This window comes from Bos grunniens, chromosome 10, assembly GCF_055505025.1.
Source record: "Bos grunniens cultivar Pamir isolate PY7600 chromosome 10, Bosgru_T2T1.0, whole genome shotgun sequence".
NCBI classification, from domain to species: domain Eukaryota; kingdom Metazoa; phylum Chordata; class Mammalia; order Artiodactyla; family Bovidae; genus Bos; species Bos grunniens.
Window position 1 is genome coordinate 39,515,293 of NC_141174.1, and position 18,808 is coordinate 39,534,100.

The window sequence follows — 18,808 nt, forward strand, 5'->3', positions numbered from 1 at the left end:
ATGGAAGAAGACTCTCCTTTAACATTATCTGTATTGCCACTATATTGTCACTATTAGCATATTGTCACTATATCCCTTCTGCCATATACAGAAACATGTTTGCCTCAGAGAGTATATTATAGTTTGCTTAGAATATAAAAATTGTAAACAAATGAAACAATAAAAACTGTTTTAAGTGCTTTGACATCAAAAATATAGACAGGACACCTAATTTAGACTGCAAGGACAAGGAAGGAAACCACATGCAGGCTAATAACTGAATGATATTAGCGGCTAGCTTGAACCCAAAGTTTAACCTTAAAGATAGCCTGGAAGCAAAAGCTACCAAACAAGAGAATAGATAAGTGGAGTGAATATGATGAAACCATAGTCTGGTTAAAATATGAGGAAAAGAATATCTGAGGTTAAAGAGAGACCTAACCTTTAACAAAAACATTACAAACAGTAGTTAATGGAAAGATAACCTGGATTCAAAATTAATGGATGATGGTTGTAGAATCTTAAGAAGTCAGCTTCAGAGCACCAAGTGATTTTGGAGATTGTTTTCTTCAAGAAATGCTATATGCTAACTCCATGAGACTATAGATTCTGTCTTGTTTGCTGCCATATCGCAAGGTATATGAAGAATTTTCTCAATAATAAGCCTCTATATCATGTACTGGATAACTGAATAAGTTTTCTAGGTAATCATGTAAGTAAAAAAGTTAAAAATGAGAAGCTATATATTCTAAATGAGATCAAGCTGAAATCGATAACAAAGTTGTACAACAGTAAATTGTATTCCTAGACAGATTCCTTATACTTTAGCAATTTATTTTTATGCTTTTTACAAACAAAGATTATGCTTGTTTTATATGGACAGATAGAAAGAAAAGGGGTACATATCATTTTATGAATTAAGTAAAAATGTTCTTTGAACTTTAGATCTCTTACTCTAGTTTTTAAAGAAATTTTAAGAGAAATTTCAGTGTCTAAAATATTTTTAACTCCTTCCTACATATGTCATTGTTCTAATATATTAACTGCCCAGTTGTCAAAGTTTGTGAGGAACTAAGGGACCAAGTCTCCTTGGGAGGAAAGTTATGACCAACCTAGACAGCATATTAAAAAGCAGAGACATTACTTTGCCGACAAAGGTCCATCTAGTCAAGGCTATGGTTTTTCCAGTAGTCATGTATGGATGTGAGAGTTGGACTACAAAGAAAGCTGAGCACAGAAGAATTGATGCTTTTGAACTGTGCTGTTGGAGAAGACTCTTGAGAGTCCCTTAGACTGCAAGGAGATCCAACCAGTCCATCCTAAAGGAGATCAGTCTTGGGTGTTCACTGGAAGGACTGATGCTGAAGCTGAAACTCCAATACTTTGGCCACCTGATGTGGAGAGATGACTCATTGGAAAAGACTCTGATGCTGGGAGGGATTGGGGGCAGGAGGAGAAGGGAACGACAAAGGATGAGATGGCTGGATGCCATCACCAACTCGATGGACATGAGTTTGGGTAAACTCCAGGAGTTGGTGATGGACAGGGAGGCCTGGTGTACTGCAGTTCATGGGGTCACAAAGAGTCGGACATGACTGAGCGACTGAACTGAACTGAAGGGACCAAGGACTTCTTCCTAACGGCATTCAAGAAATACTTGTCCCTTGAAAAATGAAAGCAATAAAAATGAGTGGTAAGTAGACAACTTCCAGAATTTTTGTACAGGTTACTTGAAGGACACATAATTAAGTTTAGGAACTAATCAGGTCTCTGATACTATATATATATATATATTTTTTTTTTTTGTAAAATTCTGTTCTGGTGATAAATGTCTCATAAATTTGCATTAGCTCGTCTAATATGTGAGTGCCAAAAAAAAAAATGTCTAATTCTAAACTCTGAAAAAGGTGGACTTATGGATGTGATTTTAACTACAGAGTAAATATACCAAGGAGAAGTTGTTTATTTAGCTGATGACAGAATGCTAATATAAACCAGTGACATGCATCATGTAAGAAATCATTAAAATTAGATCAATTAAAACTAATGCCTTGAAGAAATTATGAAGTTCAAATGGAAATTATTTTAATAAAACATTATAAAAGAAGCCCAATGTAACTAGCTTAAAAATATTTTTAGTTTTTTTTTTTTTTTTAACATTTTAAGGTATTTATTTACCATGGGGAAAAATAGTAACTAGTAGATGATTCCTTAGGCAGAATAAAACCTATTGTTACAAAGAATATTTTTAAAAACCTAATGAAGAAATGTGCACTGGAATCCTTTATATTAAGAAGATTAAATGAATCATGTTTCATGGGTTTGATTAAACAATAGTGTCCATAGAATAAAGGGCATTATTTGATTCCTGGGCATCTTGTACTTATTCATGAAATATAATTCTATGGCATCAGATTCTTCTGCCAACTGCAGTCTCATGAAGGTTTGGTTAGTCATAGTGGTGCTCAAGAGAAGGCATGTGGGTCATTTTCAGAATCACTCAGGAAATCATGTTTCTCCGATGGTGGGCCAATATTTTATTTTTCTTCTGTATATTGTGCATTTAGTAGGAATAAAGAAGGATGGTGAAAAGCTAACAAATGAAAGGTATGTTGACTATTATATTTTTTTTCAAACTTAATTATGCCTCTCCTCTCCAAATAAAATTTTGAAATACTATAAGGGGGGACTACCTAGTGTGAGAAATCTATTTAATCAGAGTTCCCTGAGCAGAAAAAAATTACAAAAGTTTCAAGGTGGGTTTTGTGCTATAACGTCTGAACATTGGTAGGAGAATAACCAGGTCCTGGGTTTGATCATCAGAGCTGGGTGTCTCAGCACCAGCAAGGTTCATGCTTATGGATGAGGGTTCCATGATCCCTCCTGAGCGTAATGTGATAAACTCAAGAGCTCCTGGTCAGAGACTTGCAGAATCTCTAATGGAACTCATTATTCTTAGTTTGGCTATCACTGCCTATTTTTAAGATTCCTAAAGAATATGAGTCTCTATAAGGTATTTAATCCGGTTCCTCCCCTTCTCGGTCCACATTGTCTCAACAATAAAGTCTGCTGGGAGTTTAAATTCTTATTTTGTTCTCCTTTTTATAATTATACTTCTTTCAGTTGACATTTGACCTATTTTACCTTTCTCCAAATTTATTTTTATATCCATCTATGGTATGTAGATCATTTTCACCCCTTTAAGGATTTGTGAAAATAAGAAAACAACCTCTGGTATATTAAGGATGGCTGAAAAATCTTTGCTATTCCTCCAGTTAAGATATGAAGTTGAATCGCTCTCCTCTTGAATCTTCTCTGGGTATATGTACTTATTAACCAATGGAATAGAATACAAATTAATTTCTGAAATTATGAGACTAGATAAGAATAATCTTGTGGCTTCTACATTCCCTCTTGGACCTTTAAGTCCCATGTAAGAATTCTGACTACTCACCTAGAAATACAATGTGGAGAGGCCCTGAGAGGTCCCAGAAGAGCTCAACTTTCCAGTTCTCCCACAAAGGCACTAATCATGGATAACAATACTGAATCTCCCAGGCTGAAAGAAAGAAGAAAAGCAACATGGTGATTCTATAAGACGAGACTCAGCTGGAGGCTATGATAAAACAGGAATTTAGAAAGCAGCCTAACCATGGCAAAACAGGATAATTCAGCAATAGAAAGACAATTACACCATGAGTAGGGAAACTGCAATAGGGGAAGCAGATATGGAAAATGGATTAAAAATAGTAGTAGTTACTGGAGTCAAAAGAGGAGGTAGCCACAAATATGAGAAGCCTGAAGAGTAGCATATAAATGATCCCCCAATTCTTGACTGACCCCTAACTGAATCCAATAATCATAGGGTAAACACTATTTGGAAGACTGACATATATCAGTTACTTCAAAAAACCTTTCTTAATAAGCCTGCTGCTGCTGCCAAGTCGCTTCAGTCGTCTCTGACTCTTAGCGACCCCAGGGACTGCAGCCCACCTGGCTCCTCCATCCATGGGATTTTCCGAGCAACAGTACTGGAGTGGGGTGCCATTGCCTTCTTCCTTAATAAGCCTACCCATTGACTAATTATCATATCTTTTTGGCCACCTTAAGGTGTAAAGAAACTAAACATATCTAGTCTTATTTTTTGTCCATTGAAATTTACTGTCAGCAGAAATAAAACAGAATTTCAATTTATAAGGTTAGAGGGCATCCTAGGGAATTGAGTAGGTAACCGTAAACATTTCCCCACCAAAATAAAACATTTTCCAAGGATAGGAATGCTGGAATAAATTTATGAGTTGCAATCATGACCTAATCCTTACCCTTCACTTTTTTTCCCTGCAGAAGATCAAGATAGTATTCTCTTCATCAAGGTGTTGAAATATATTTGGTAAAAGGGACAAGAGCATTCTTGGGAAGAAATATGGTGTCTCTTATTTGTACTAAGAGAGGATGGTAAGAGATGGTGAAATTGAGTAGACTCCTGGTTTTCTACTGTGATTATAACAATCTCACCGTGGTGATCTTTGGCCATGACTAATTGGTTATAAGTTCTCTTAGATTGAAATGTGTGGACGGACCATTAATAAATTATTTAATATATATTTCTGAATAGCCCCAGAATTGTGAATAGAGGCCTGATTATAGCCACAATGATAGAAAATCTCCACTTGAATCAGTTCACAGAAACTTCTCCAAATACACAATTTTTGTCAGTTCTACTTATTTTCTCTTTAGGCATACTTTCTATTAAACTTTCACAGTATTAACTCATATTAGTACTTATCACTATATGAGTGTCTTATCTCCAAAACTAATCTGTAATTTTCTTCAAGTAGGAGCCATGTTTTATGCTTCTTCTCATTTCCTGAAGACCCTACTAGCTCAACAATGAACATATGTGATCCATATGTAATGACTTTACTAAATTGACTGGACACAATGGCTAGACAGGAAGTGACTATTAATTTTTGCCAACACTGAATTTTCCCTATCCCTGGAAAACATCTTGGAAAGATAATCGTTCCTGATCTTAGTTTTTTTTTTTTTCTGTTCACTTTTAGACATTCAAATATTTTCTGAATGTAATTCTATGTTTATGTATTATAAAAACAATCACATATCAAGATTGCCAGGAGAAATATCAATAACCTCAGATATGCAGATGACACCACCCTTACGGCAGAAAGTGAAGAGGAACTCAAAAGCCTCTTGATGAAACTGAAAGTGGAGAGTGAAAAAGTTGGCTTAAAGCTCAACATTCAGAAAACGAAGATCATGGCATCCGGTCCCACCACTTCATGGGAAATAGATGGGGAAACAGTGGAAACAGTGTCAGACTTTATTTTTCTGGGCTCCAAAATCACTACAGATGGTAACTGCAGCCATGAAATTAAAAGACGCTTACTCCTTGGAAGGAAAGTTATGACCAACCTAGATAGCATATTCAAAAACAGAGACACTGCTTTGCCAACAAAGGTCCGTCTAGTCAAGGCTATGGTTTTTCCTGTGGTCATGTATGGATGTGAGGGTTGGACTGTGAAGAAGGCTGAGCACTGAAGAATTGATGCTTTTGAACTGTGGTGTTGGAGAAGACTCTTGAGAGTTCCTTGGACTGCAAGGAGATCCAACCAATCCATTCTGAAGGAGATCAGCCCTGGGATTTCTTTGGAAGGAATGATGCTGAAGCTGAAACTCTAGTACTTTGGCCACCTCATGCGAAGAGTTGACTCATTGGAAAAGACTCTGATGCTGGGAGGGATTGGGGGCAGGAGGAGAAGGGGACGACAGAGGATGAGATGGCTGGATGGCATCACTGACTCGATGGACGTGAGTCTGAGTGAACTCCGGGAGCTGGTGATGGACAGGGAGGCCTGGAGTGCTTCGATTCATGTGGTCTCAGAGTCGGACACGACTGAGCGACTGATCTGATCTGATGTTTTAGTCTCCCCACAAATCCTCCAATAACACATGCTAATCAATAAAATGCAAAACTCTCATTAAAGGGGGGTATAGAGAGAACAAAGCTTAACCTAATATAGGCCATTTATGACAAATCTACAGTTTACATCACACTCAAAGATGAAAAGCTCAAAGCCTTTTCTCTAAAATCATGAAGACAGACATGCCCACTCTGATCACTTCTATTTAACATAGTATTATCAGTCCTAGCCACAACAATCAGACAAGAAAAAGAAATTAAAAAAAAAAAAAAAAGAAAAGAAAAAGAAATAAAAGACATCCACACTGGAAATGAAGTAGGGAAATTATCACTGTTTGTGGATAATACAATACTATATATTGAAAACCCTAAAGCTTCCACAAAAAAGCACTAGAATTATTAAATGAATTCAGTAAAGTTGCAGGACACAAGATTAATATACAGAAATCTGTTGTTTTTTTATACACTAATAACAAACTGAACTGAACTGAATGAACTATCAGAAAGAGAAATTAAGGAAATAATTCTATTTAAAATTGTACCAAAAAGAATGCCTAGGAATAGGTTTAACCAAGGAGGTGAAAGACCTATACTCTGAAAACGATAAAACATGAATAAAGGAAATTAAGATTGATACAGATAAATGGAAAGATATCTTCTGTTTATGGTTTTGGAAGAATTAGTATTATTAAAATGTCCATACTATCCAAAACAATCTAAAGATTTAATGCAATCTCTATCAAAATACCTATGACATTTTTCACAGAACTAGAAAAAAAACATGCTAATATTTATATGGAACCATAAAAGACTCAGAACTGCCAAAGCAATCTTAAGGAAAAAAGAACAAAGCTGTAGGTACTGAACTCCTGGACTTCAGACAATACTTCAAAGCTTCAGAAATCAGAACAGCATGGTGCCAGCACATAAAAAGAGACACATGGATCAATAGAACAGAACAGAGAGCCCAGAAATAGACCTAAGCACTCATAGTCTATTAATATATGACAGAGGGCGCACAAATATATAATGGAGAAAAGACAGTCTTTTCAGAATGTAGTGCTGGGGAAAATGGACAGTTACATGTGAAAGAATGAGATTAGAACATTTCCTCAAAACATATACAAAATTTACTCAAAATGTATTAAAGGCCTACATATAAGACCTGAAACCATGAAACTCCTAGCAAAAACATCTTTCAAAAACAAAGGTAAAATAAAGATATTTTTAGATAAATAAAAGTTTAGATATAGTTAGCAGATAAAAATGATAAGAAATGATAAATAAAACATTTTTTGGTTGAAAGGAATTCCAAGTTAATGGAGTTAAGGGTCTGCCAGATTTTTTAAAAAATCACTGTATAAGGTCACTTTGTGGGTAAATATGAAAGACAATTTTTATGTTCTTAAATACCTTTTTTTTTTTTTTTTTTTACTTTTAAGATCTACTTTTTAGCAACTTTCAAATGTACAACACATATTGCTAATTATTATCACTATGTTGTCATTACATCCCCAGGAATTAGTTATTCTGTAACTGAAAAATTCTGTAGCTTTGACCACCCTCACCCATTTCACATACTGCTACTGCTGCTGCTAAGTCGCTTCAGTCGTGTCCGACTCTGTGCGACCCCATAGACGGCAGCCTACCAGGCTCCCCTGTCCCTGGGATTCTCCAGGCAAGAACACTGGAGTGGGTTGCCATTTCCTTCTCCAATGCATGAGAGTGAAAAGTGAAAGTGAAGTCGCTCAGTTGTGTCCGACTCTTCAAGATCCCATGGACTGCAACCCACCAGGCTCCTCCGTTCATGGGATTTTCCAAGCAAGAGTACTGGAGTGGGGTGCCATTGCCTTCTCCGTTTCACATACTACCTTCTCCCAATAACCTCTTGCACATGGCATTCTTTAACAATAGGACCCAGTGCTTTGTTCCAATAGTTCACAAAACTCTTTGCAACAATTTGGAAAGAACACTGAGATCCAAGGAATGAGTATGCAGGGAATGAGAGAAAGATGTCTCTACTGACTCTTTGCTTTCCTTGATAATACCCGGAATTTATAAAAAGAGCTTTACATTTTTACAAAGCACCTACTCCTTGAATTAGTAACTTTTCCCTCACATAGTCCTTGAGATGGAGATTTTATGATGATCCCTAAATACATATAAGAAAAATCTGATCAGAGATGTTAATTTATCCATGATAAGCAAATGAAGCCAGAAGCAACTCCTGGATTACACCATTTTAATTATAAAAGAGTTTAAAAATCATCTAGTTGAGAAGGTTTTTCATCTAGGGTCCACCAACCCTCAAATGGTCCTTGAGGGTCCATAATTTGGATGGGAAAAGTATTGTGTTCTTTTAAACTAACCTATAACTGTAATCTAGCACTTCCTTCTATTATAATTGTAAACCACAAACCATTTAATACTTAAGTACTTTTAAGTCAATTGACTATAGCAAAAGTCATATAGTATGGAGTTCATAACATAGATAGAAGTAATACCTGGACAAGGATGGTACAAAGGATGGTAAAATTGAATTATTAACATAATATTACAAGATTTTTATTTTACATGAGTAGTCCTTTAATAGTAATTTAATATAGACAGCTATAAATTAAGGAAACACATTTTCATCCTAAGAATAACTATATGTTAAAAAAAAAAAACAAATATCAAATGTATAGCTAAATCCAAAAGAGGAGAAGGAGGGATGGAACATCAAAAATTTTGAAGAGAAGACAGAAAATGGAGTGTAAAAGAAAACACAAAGAGAAAAAAGAGAAAACTAGAAATTAGACTTACATTCAACCATATAAACCTTTACATCAAATGTAAATACAAGAGTCTTATTAAAAGGAAGGGATTGTCACAATGAATAAGATGAACGAATGAACGAAAGTCGCTCAGTCATGTCTGACTCTTTGCCACTCCATGAATTTTAGCCCGCCAGGCTTCTGTGTCCATGGAATTTTCCAGGCAAGAACACTGGAATAGGTTGCCATTTCCTTCTCCAGGGGATCTTCCAGACCCAGGGATGGAATCTAGGTTTCCTGCACTGCAGGGAGATCCTTTACTGTCTGAGCCACAAGGAAAATTAGACCCAAGTAAATGCCTTTCACAGGAAATACTTTAATTTCAAGGACACACAAAGGGAATTTTGCTTCACGCCATTTGTAGTAACAACAACTAAATACCCCTACTATCAAAAAAAAAAAAAAAACTTTCAAAAACTAAGAAAAATAGTTGAAATAATAGTTTCTAGATACTACATAGAGCAGAAACATGATTTCTAAGAAAGAACAAACAAACAAGATGAACTCTATAAAAGAACTGGTTTGCCAACAGTTTCTAGGTCATGGTCAGTGAAAGAAACCCATGTACAGCCTACCACTTGGGCTGAGGAAGAAAATGGTAGAATTTGGGAGGCAGAATGTTGAAGGGGCAATGCAAACACAGCACGATACTGGATGTTTGGGGCTGGTGCACTGGGACGACCCAGAGGGAGGGTATGGGGAGGGAGGAGGGAGGAGGGTTCAGGATGGGGAACATAGGTATACCTGTGGTGGATTCATTTCGATATTTGGCAAAACTAATACAATATTGTAAAGTTTAAAAATAAAATAAAATTTAAAAAAAAATAAAAGAAAGCTGAGCACCGAGAAAGAATAATAAAAAAAAAAAGAAAGCTACAAAATACTAGTGATTTAGTGCAAGAGTTGAGAAAAAGAAGTAAAAGCTTGAAATGTAAGTAAAATTGACTTTATTTGCTACTAGCATAATCCTTTATTTAGAAAATCCTGAGGAATTCACACAGAAGGAACTAGAATGCCTAAGTAAGCTTGATAAGTTCAGCTCAGTTCAGTTCAGTCTCTTAGTCGTGTCCGACTCTCTGCGACTCCATGAATCAAGGAACGCCAGGCCTCCCTGTCCATCACAAACTCCCGGAGTTTACCCAAACTCATGTCCATCAGTCGGTGATGCCATCCAGCCATCTCAGCCTCTGTCGTCTCCTTCTCCTCCTGCCCCCAATCCCTCTCAGCATCAGGGTCTTTTCAAATGAGTCAACTCTTCACATAAGGTGGCCAAAGTATTGGAGTTTCAGCTTCAGCATCAGTCCTTCCAATGAACACCCAGGACTGATCTCCTTTAGGGTGGACTGGTTGGATCTCCTTGCAGTCCAAGGGACTCTCAAGAGTCTTCTCCAACACCACACTTCAAAAGCATCAATTCTTCCTCGCTCAGCTTTCTTCACAGTCCAACTCTCACATCCATACATGACTACTGGAAAAACCATAGCCTTGACAAGACAGACTTGGTTGGCAAAGTAACGTCTCTACTTTTCAATATGCTATCTAGGTTGGTAATAACCTTCCTTTCAAGGAGTAAGTGTCTTTTAATTTCATGGCTGCAATCACCACCTGCAGTGATTTTGGAGCCCCCCCCAAAAAAGTCTGACATTGTTTCCACCATTTCCCCATCTATTTTCCATGAAGTGATGGGACCAGATGCCATGATCTTCGTTTTCTGAATGTTGAGCTTTAAGCCAACTTTTTCACTCTCCTCTTTCACTTTCATCAAGAGGCTTTTTAGTTCCTCTTCACTTTCTGCCATAAGGGTGGTGTCATCTGCATATCTGAGGTGATTGATATTTCTCCCAGCAATCTGGATTCCAGCTTGTGCTTGATGATCCAGCGGATGTTGGCAATTTGATCTCTGGTTCCTCTGCCTTTTCTAAAACTAGCTTGAACATCTGGAAGTTCACGGGTCATGAATTGCTGAAGCCTGGCTTGGAGAATTTTCAGCATTACTTTACTAGCGTGTGAGATGACTGCAATTGTGTGGTAGTCTGAGCATTCTTTGGCATTGCCTTTCTTTGGGATTGGAATGAAACTGACCTTTTCCAGTCCTATGGCCACTGCTGAGTTTTCCAAATTTGCTGGCATATTGAGTGCAGCACTTTCAGAGCATCATCTTTCAGGATTTGAAATAGCTCAACTGGAATTCCCTCACCTCCACTAGGTTTTTTGTAGTGATGCTTTCTAAGGCCCACTTGACTTCACATTCCAGGATGTATGGCTCTAGGTGAGTGATCACACCATCATGATTATCTGGGTCATGAAGATCTTTTTGTACAGTTCTTCTGTGTATTCTTGCCACCCCTTCTTAATATCTTCTGCTTCTGTTAGGTCCATGCCATTTCTGTCCTTTATAGAGCCCGTATTTACATGAAATATTCCCTTGGTATCTCTAATTTTCTTGAAGAGATCTCTAGTCTTTCCTATTCTGTTGTTTTTCTCTATTTCTTTTCATTGATCACTGAGGAAGGCTTTCTTATCTCTCCTTGCTATTCTTTGGAACTCTGCATTCAGATGCTTATATCTTTCCTTTTCTCCTTTGCTTTTCACTTCTCTTCTTTTCATAGCTATTTGTAAGGCTTCCCCAGACAGCCATTTTTCATTTTTGCATTTATTTTCCATGGGGATGGTCTTGATCCCTGTATCCTGTACAATGTCATGAACCTCATTCCATAATTTATCAGGCACTCTATCAGATCTAGTCCCTTAAATCTATTTCTCACTTCCACTCTATAATCATAAGGAATTTGATTTGGGTCATACCTGAATGGTCTAGTGGTTTTCCCTACGTTCTTCAATTTAAGTCTGAATTTGGTAATAAGAAGTTCATGATCTGAGCCACAGTCAGCTCCCGGTCTTGTTTTTGCTGACTGTATAGAGCTTCTCCATCTTTGGCACAAAGAATATAATCAACCTGATTTCAGTGTTGACTATCTGGTGATGTCCATGTGTAGAGTCTTTCTTGTGTTATTGGAAGAGGTTGTTTGCTATGACCATTGCGTTCTCTTGGCAAAACTCTATTAGCATTTGCCCTGCTTCATTCTGTACTCCAAAGCCAAATTTGCCTGTTACTCCAGATGTTTCTTGACTTCCTACTTTTGCATTCCAGTCCCCTATAATGAAAAGGACATCTTTTTGGGGTGTTAGTTCTATAGAACCATTCAACTTTAGCTTCTTCAGCATTACTGGTTGGGGCATAGGCTCTCCAGTAATGCTGAAGAGCTTGGTAAACTTGTATGCAATGTAGTTAATCCATGAAAAAACCAACTCTATGTCTATGTAAATGAAAAAATTATAAATTGATTTAAAATTACTATTACTGTACTATCAAAGAAAGAATGACACTGAAATCCTTAGAGATATATTTAGTGCATGAAACATACACTGAAAAGGATAAAATACTGCTGCAAGAAATTAAAGACCTAAATAAAGGAAGGGTGATACCATGTTCATGAATCAAGATTCAGTATTTTTAAGATGACAATTCTTACCCCAAAGTAATCCCTTGATTAAAAGCAACCCCAATCAAAATCACAACAGACATTTTTTAATTTAAAAAATTGATTCTGAAATTATATGGAAATGCAAAGGATTTATAATAGCCAAAATAATTCTGAAACAGATCAAAGTTGGAGGACTTACACTACCTGGTTTCAAGGTTTACTATGGGACTGTGGTAATCAAGAAACAGTGATCTAAAAATAGACCCACATATATAAACTGAGATGAAGTTCAACAAAATTTTCAAGGCTGTTTGATGGGTAAAGTATATTATTTTTGACAAAGACTGTTGGGAAACTAGATATCTATATGTAAAATAAATGAATACCTATTCATCTTATATCCTAAAATTTACTTGAAATGCATTATTCATATATGTTTAAATGTCACAAAGTAATTATTTTAGAAGGAAATATAAAAGAAAGACCAAGATTTTCAGACACAGAAAACTTGAACCATAAAATAAAAAGTATCTGTCTTCATTAAATTAAAACCGTGGTGTTCATAAAACATTATTTAGAACATAAAAAAGATAATCCACAGCCTTGGGGAATATTTTCAAAACACACAACATAATAAAATTATATGCTGAATAAAAAAAAACATAGTCCCCCCAAAATTGGAGAAAACTTTTGAACAAAAAATCACAAAGTTACACAAATGGCTAAGATGCATATTCATACATGCTCAACTTCATCTATTATCAGAAAATGTAACTTACAACCACATGAGATATCACTGCATAACTGCTAGAATTACAAAGATTGATTAAGCCAAGGGCTGGTGAGAATGTGGAATAACATGAATTCTCAGCCCACTAGTGCTAATGCATAATGGTACAAAATGATATAACCACATAAGAAAAGAGTGTGTCACTTTCATATAAGGATAAGCATAAATTTTACTATATGACCCAGTCTCTCAGTCAGAGTATTTACTCAAGAGAAATGAAAACTTATATACATAAAAAGATATATATTTGGGTATGCATAACAGGTTTATTCATAAGAACTAAAATCTGGAATTTCCATAACAATAGCTATTCAGACATTATTAATATATAGATACTCCAGTTAAAACAGTATTGTGAATTACAGGCAGACCAATAAACCAGTGTAACAGAATACAGTCCTCATACATGAATACTATAAATGGGAGTCATGTCAAAAATGACATTACTGAGTACAGAAAGAATTTGTTATTCAATAAATTGTTCTGGGATTATTGTATATGCATATAAACATCCATTGGATCATCGAAAAAGTGAAAGAATTCCAGAAAATCATGTATTTCTGCTTTCTTGACTGTGCCAAAGCCTTTGACTGTGTGATCACAACAAACTGTGGAAAATTCTGAAAGAGATGGGAATACCAGACCACCTGACCTGCCTCTTGAGAAACCTATATGCAGGTCAGGAAGCAACAGTTAGAACTGGACATGGAACAACAGACTGGTTCCAAAGAGGAAAAGGAGTACGTCAAGGCTGTATATTGTCACCCTGCTTAGTACTTTTGCCTGGAAAATCCCATGGACGGAGGAGCCTGGTGGGGTCGCTGGGAGTCGGACACAACTGAGCAACTTCACTTTCACTTTCTTTAACTTATATGCAGAGTACATCATGAGAAATGCTGGACTGGATGAAGCACAAGCAGGAGTAAAGATTGCTTTACTTTAGGAGATCCAACTAGTCCATCCTAAAGGAAATCAGTCCTGAATGTTCATTGGAAGGACTGATGTTGAAGCTGAAACTCCAATACTTTGGCCACCTGATGTGAAGAACTGACTCATTTGAAAAGACCTTGATGCTGGGAAAGACTGAAGGCAGGAGGAGAAAGGGATGACAGAAGATGAGATGGTTGGTGGCCTCACCAACTCAATGACATGAGTTTGAGTAAACTCCAAGAGTTGGTAACGGACAGGGATGCCTTATGTGCTGCGGTCCATGGGTTTACAGAGTCGGACATGACTGAGCAACTGAACTGAACTGATATAAACAAAGTGAATCTATTTCTGTTCACAGCATGCACAAAATTTAATTCCAAATGGAATGCATATGTGAATGTGAAGGGTCAAAAAAAGAAACATTTAGTGGACAAAATAGAATATCTTTATGATCTTGATGTAGATAAAGATAAAATGTAGCCTAATCAAAAACTTTAAAAAGACTGGGCTATATCAAAATTAAGAACTTTTCTTCCTCAAAAAACACTATTAAATGAATGAAAATATAAGGTATACAATGTAAGAAGGAAGATATTTTCAGTATCCAAAGAAGAATTTATACCCAGAATATGCAAGGGGGGAAAAAAAGGCAACCCTACAAAGCAATAAAGGAAATATAGGCAATCTATTTTAAAAATTGGCCAAAAAAATCAAGAAGTACTTCAGAATCTATCCAAATTACCAGTGAACATAAGGAAGAGTGTTCTGTTTCCTTAGTCATTAGAGAAAGGAAAATTATAATGTGTACCATTAAAAAACACAGCAGATACAAAGAGTTGCAGAAGAACAGAACCTATAACTCTCATAATACTCCTGGTGGGAGTGCAAGTTGGTATAAACAAATTGGGAAATTATTTTTCAGTGTTTGCTAAAGCTGAAGATACACTCTATGACCCCAAAATTTTATGTCTAGGTATTCCCCTACCAAAATTTAATTACTATTTCACCAAAACATTTTTACCAAAATTGTCAAACTGCCACCGTTCAAAACAGTCCAAGATTCACCTACATTAGAAGGAATATATAAAATTGTGAGGTATTGGCATGATAGAAAACTATATACACTTTTAGAAGAAAGAAACATAAGAATCAAAGGAATATATATTATGGGATTATATTGCTATTAAGTTAAAATATCCAGATATAATTTTTAGTCTTCGATATCAATCCAGTGGTTACACTTGGGTATTAATTAAAACTTTGGCCACCTCATGCGAAGAGTTGAATCATTGCAAAAGACTCTGATGCTGGGAGGGATTGGAGGCAAGAGGAGAAGGGGACGACAGAGGATGAGATGGCTCGATGGCATCACTGACTGGATGGACGTGAGTCTCAGTGAACTCTGGGAGTTGGTGATGGACAGGGAGGCCTGGAGTGCTGCGATTCATGGGGTCGCAAAGAGTCGGACATGACTGAGTGACTGATCTGATCTGATCTGATCTGATTAATTAAAACTGGTAGAGAGTTTGAGGGGCTCTTGGGGTGCTCAAAAAGCTCTTCTTCTTTAGTTGGATAGGTATGTCTTGAATAAATCTACCCAGGTATGCTCAGTAGGTAAAATTCATTAATATGTACATTCATAATTTGTATACTTTCCAGGAAATGTGTATGATGCATTGCAATTAAAATTGCATAGACTCTAAGAAAGATAGAGAATAGAGAAAAATGATGGAAAGCCAAGGAAATCATAGTGAAAAACTGACCCTTAGCTCTGGCACAGTGTTGAATTAACTTTGGGATTGCCCTATTCCAGACTTCTCTTCTTGGATATGTTTTTTCTTTGTTAAGCCAATTTCATCTTTTTTTTTGGGGGGGGGGCTAAGCTGGGTCTTCATTGCTACTCTTGAACTTTCTCTAGTTACAGAGTGTACTCTCTAGCTGCGGTGCATGGGCTTCTCATTGTGGCTGCTTCTCTTGTTGCAGAGCACAGACTCTAGACGTGTGGGCTTCAGTAGTTGTGGCACACAGGCTCAGTTACCCTGAGGTATATGGGATCTTTCTGAACCAGGGATAAAATCTGTGTCCCCTGCATTGGCAGGTGGATTCTTAACCACTGGACTACCAGGGAACTCCAGGCCAATTTAAATTTGATAATCTATTTCTTGTAGCCAAACATCTTCATTGATACAGGACTGATATAATTTGTACAACAGTATTTTTGTTGCCCATTTCACAAGTACTCTGTGGGAAATGAAAGAAAAGAATTCTCCTCCCCACACACATTTTTTAACATAGTGTTGAGAAAAACCAGTACATCTTGATCTTGCTATAGATGAAAACGAGGCATCACAATCATAAGGTTTTGCAGCAATACAGTTTTACATGGAAGAAAAAAATCATGCGTAGGCAATAACAGTTGCTTATAATTTCCATTATGTTCTTTGTTTCAATTTACCTCCTGAGAGTCCTATACATCAATGTTAGACTTTCCAGCCCTGACAAGGTGACTTATGAAAGTTTCTGACCCCTTGACTTGTCCATGTTATGAAAACAGTAAAATGTTTCTGAATTTTCATTTTATACATTGATGTCAACAAATCTCATTCAAACAGACATCTCTTCCAAGAGACTAACTTGCAGTTTCAGTTCAATAAATTTGTGTCCCCTTCAGGTTTAAAAAGGGGCTTCCCCAATGACTCAGTGGGTAAAGAATCTGCCTGTAATGCAGGAGACAGAAGAGATGTGGGTTCAATCCTTGTGTCGGGAAGATGCCCTGGTGGAGAAAATGGCAACCCACCCCAGCATTCTTGCCTGAAAAATCCCATGGACAGAGGAACCTGGCAGGCTACAGTTCAGGGATTGCAGAGTCAGACACCTCTGAGTATTCAAGCACAGGTTTAAAAGTGTTCTCAAAAATCATATCTGACATAATTCAATGAGTTCTTTAAGAATCATTTGTGACATAATTGTAATCTTGTGACAAAATATGCACCAAGTGCACTTCATTTCAGAGAAGGCAATGGCACCCCACTCCAGTACTCTTGCTTGGAAAATCCCATGGACGGAGGAGCCTGGTAGGCTGCAGTCCATGGGGTCGCGAAGAGTCAGACACAACTGCGTGACTTCACTTCCACTTTTCACTTTCATGCATTGGAGAAGGAAATGGCAACCCACTCCAGTGTTCTTGCCTGGAGAATCCCAGGGACGGGGCAGCCTGGTAGGCTGCCGTCTATGGGGTCGCACAGAGTTGGACACGACTGAAGTGACTTAGCAGCAGCAGCAGCAGCCCTTCATTTATCTTATAATTTATGTGAAATCATCCCATACGTTCGGTGCTGAATAACGCTCACTTTGTACTCTAAGACAGTCCTAACAACTTTCTTTTTAGATCCACAGAAGGTCTTTCACAGATTCCATGTGAACTCTGATTCTCTCTTGCTAAGTAGAGAGTTCTACTTCTTCATTGTCTCCAAATTTCTTTCCAGGGCTTTGCTCATATTCAATTAACACTGAAACTTGGCATCAAGGCAAGTATTTCAAGCTTTATTTGGCTTCAACTGGTAATCAATCTGATACAGATTGACTGGATGACATTTTACATTTCCTGGGGCCTACCAAAGTTTTTTTTTTTTTTTTTCTATTATTCAATCTACCAATTACTTCATCTGATTTTGGAATGAAGGCAGACAAATTTCTACAGATGGAGGCCATTCGCTCATTGAACTTTAAATAAAGCATCCAGCACTGTATACTATTTATACTTTCAAAATTGCATCAGAATGCAAGGAAAAATAACACCTAAATAAATCCAAGGTAAAGCTGTCAGGTTGTTTATTCTGAGTCATCGATCCCTGACAGATTTCAGATTGTTGGTATCAGATGGTACTATTAGGCAAGATCAAAATTGCCCTTGCCCATTTTGACAACCTCTCAGTTATCATCTGCATCTTTAGTGCTTCAGATGAACTTCTTCACTGACATATTGATTTGATTAGGTGGCACCTCAAAGCCAAGTTTTTATGGAGATTAATGATTAAATATGTAATCTGTAATTAAGCCTGTAATTTTAGAATGTGTTCCTGGGGCAGACTTTGAAATAGAGTACTGAGTGAAGGTCTGGGGAAGAATTCTCACAGAATATACACTTCTGTATACCCAGGCCAGAACTGGGAATGAGGAGAAGCTGACCTGCACTGTGGTTGCACCTGAGACAACAGTATTGCCTATAGGCTGGTGGCAGGGAGGTTACTCTGAAAAGCTACAATAGCCCTTTGGAGTTCTCATAAACTGAGGTGGAGGGTGAGACTCAGGCCTTTGTATCAACACATGAACCAACCATTGGCTGTCAGCCACCCACAATAGGGAGTATAACCCTAGGATAAGCAGTTCCTTGATGCTGAGAGCAATTATTGGTGAGTGAAACAGATAATAGTCATGCTAGCTGGGAAGTGAGTGTCTTGCACTGAAGAGGGAATGTGGAGTTACCTTAAGAACACCACTTGCTTCTTAAGGTTATTTCCTGGAAATCTCATGGACAGAGGAACTTGGTGAGATGTTGCAAAAGAGGGGCTTCCTGGGTGGCTCAGTGGTAAAGAATCTGCCTGCTAATACAGGTGACATAAAAGACACTGGTTCAATCCTTGGATTAGGAAGATCCCCTGGAGGAGGGCATGGTAACCCACTCCAGTATTCTTGCCTGGAGAATCCCATGGACAGAGGAGCCTGGCAGGCTATAGTCCATAGGGTCGCAAAGAGTCAGACATGACTAAAATGACTTAGCACAGCTCACATGGCTATTCCTTAAACCTTCTTGACCCTGATCTTTTAATATTTCTCTTTCAAGGCTGTTCATATCCAAATCCCACAC

General features: G+C 37.3%; 1 long non-coding RNA gene across 2 annotated transcripts in view; it reads right to left on the reverse strand.

Moving 5' to 3' along the window:
• Positions 1 to 18,808, reverse strand: part of LOC147364384 (uncharacterized) — a 610,904-nt gene that overhangs the window by 18,347 nt on the left and 573,749 nt on the right. For both annotated transcript variants that reach the window (XR_015134443.1, XR_015134439.1), the window contains one exon: positions 3,434 to 3,538. This is a non-coding gene — a long non-coding RNA (uncharacterized LOC147364384). The remainder of the gene's footprint in view (positions 1 to 3,433; positions 3,539 to 18,808) is intronic.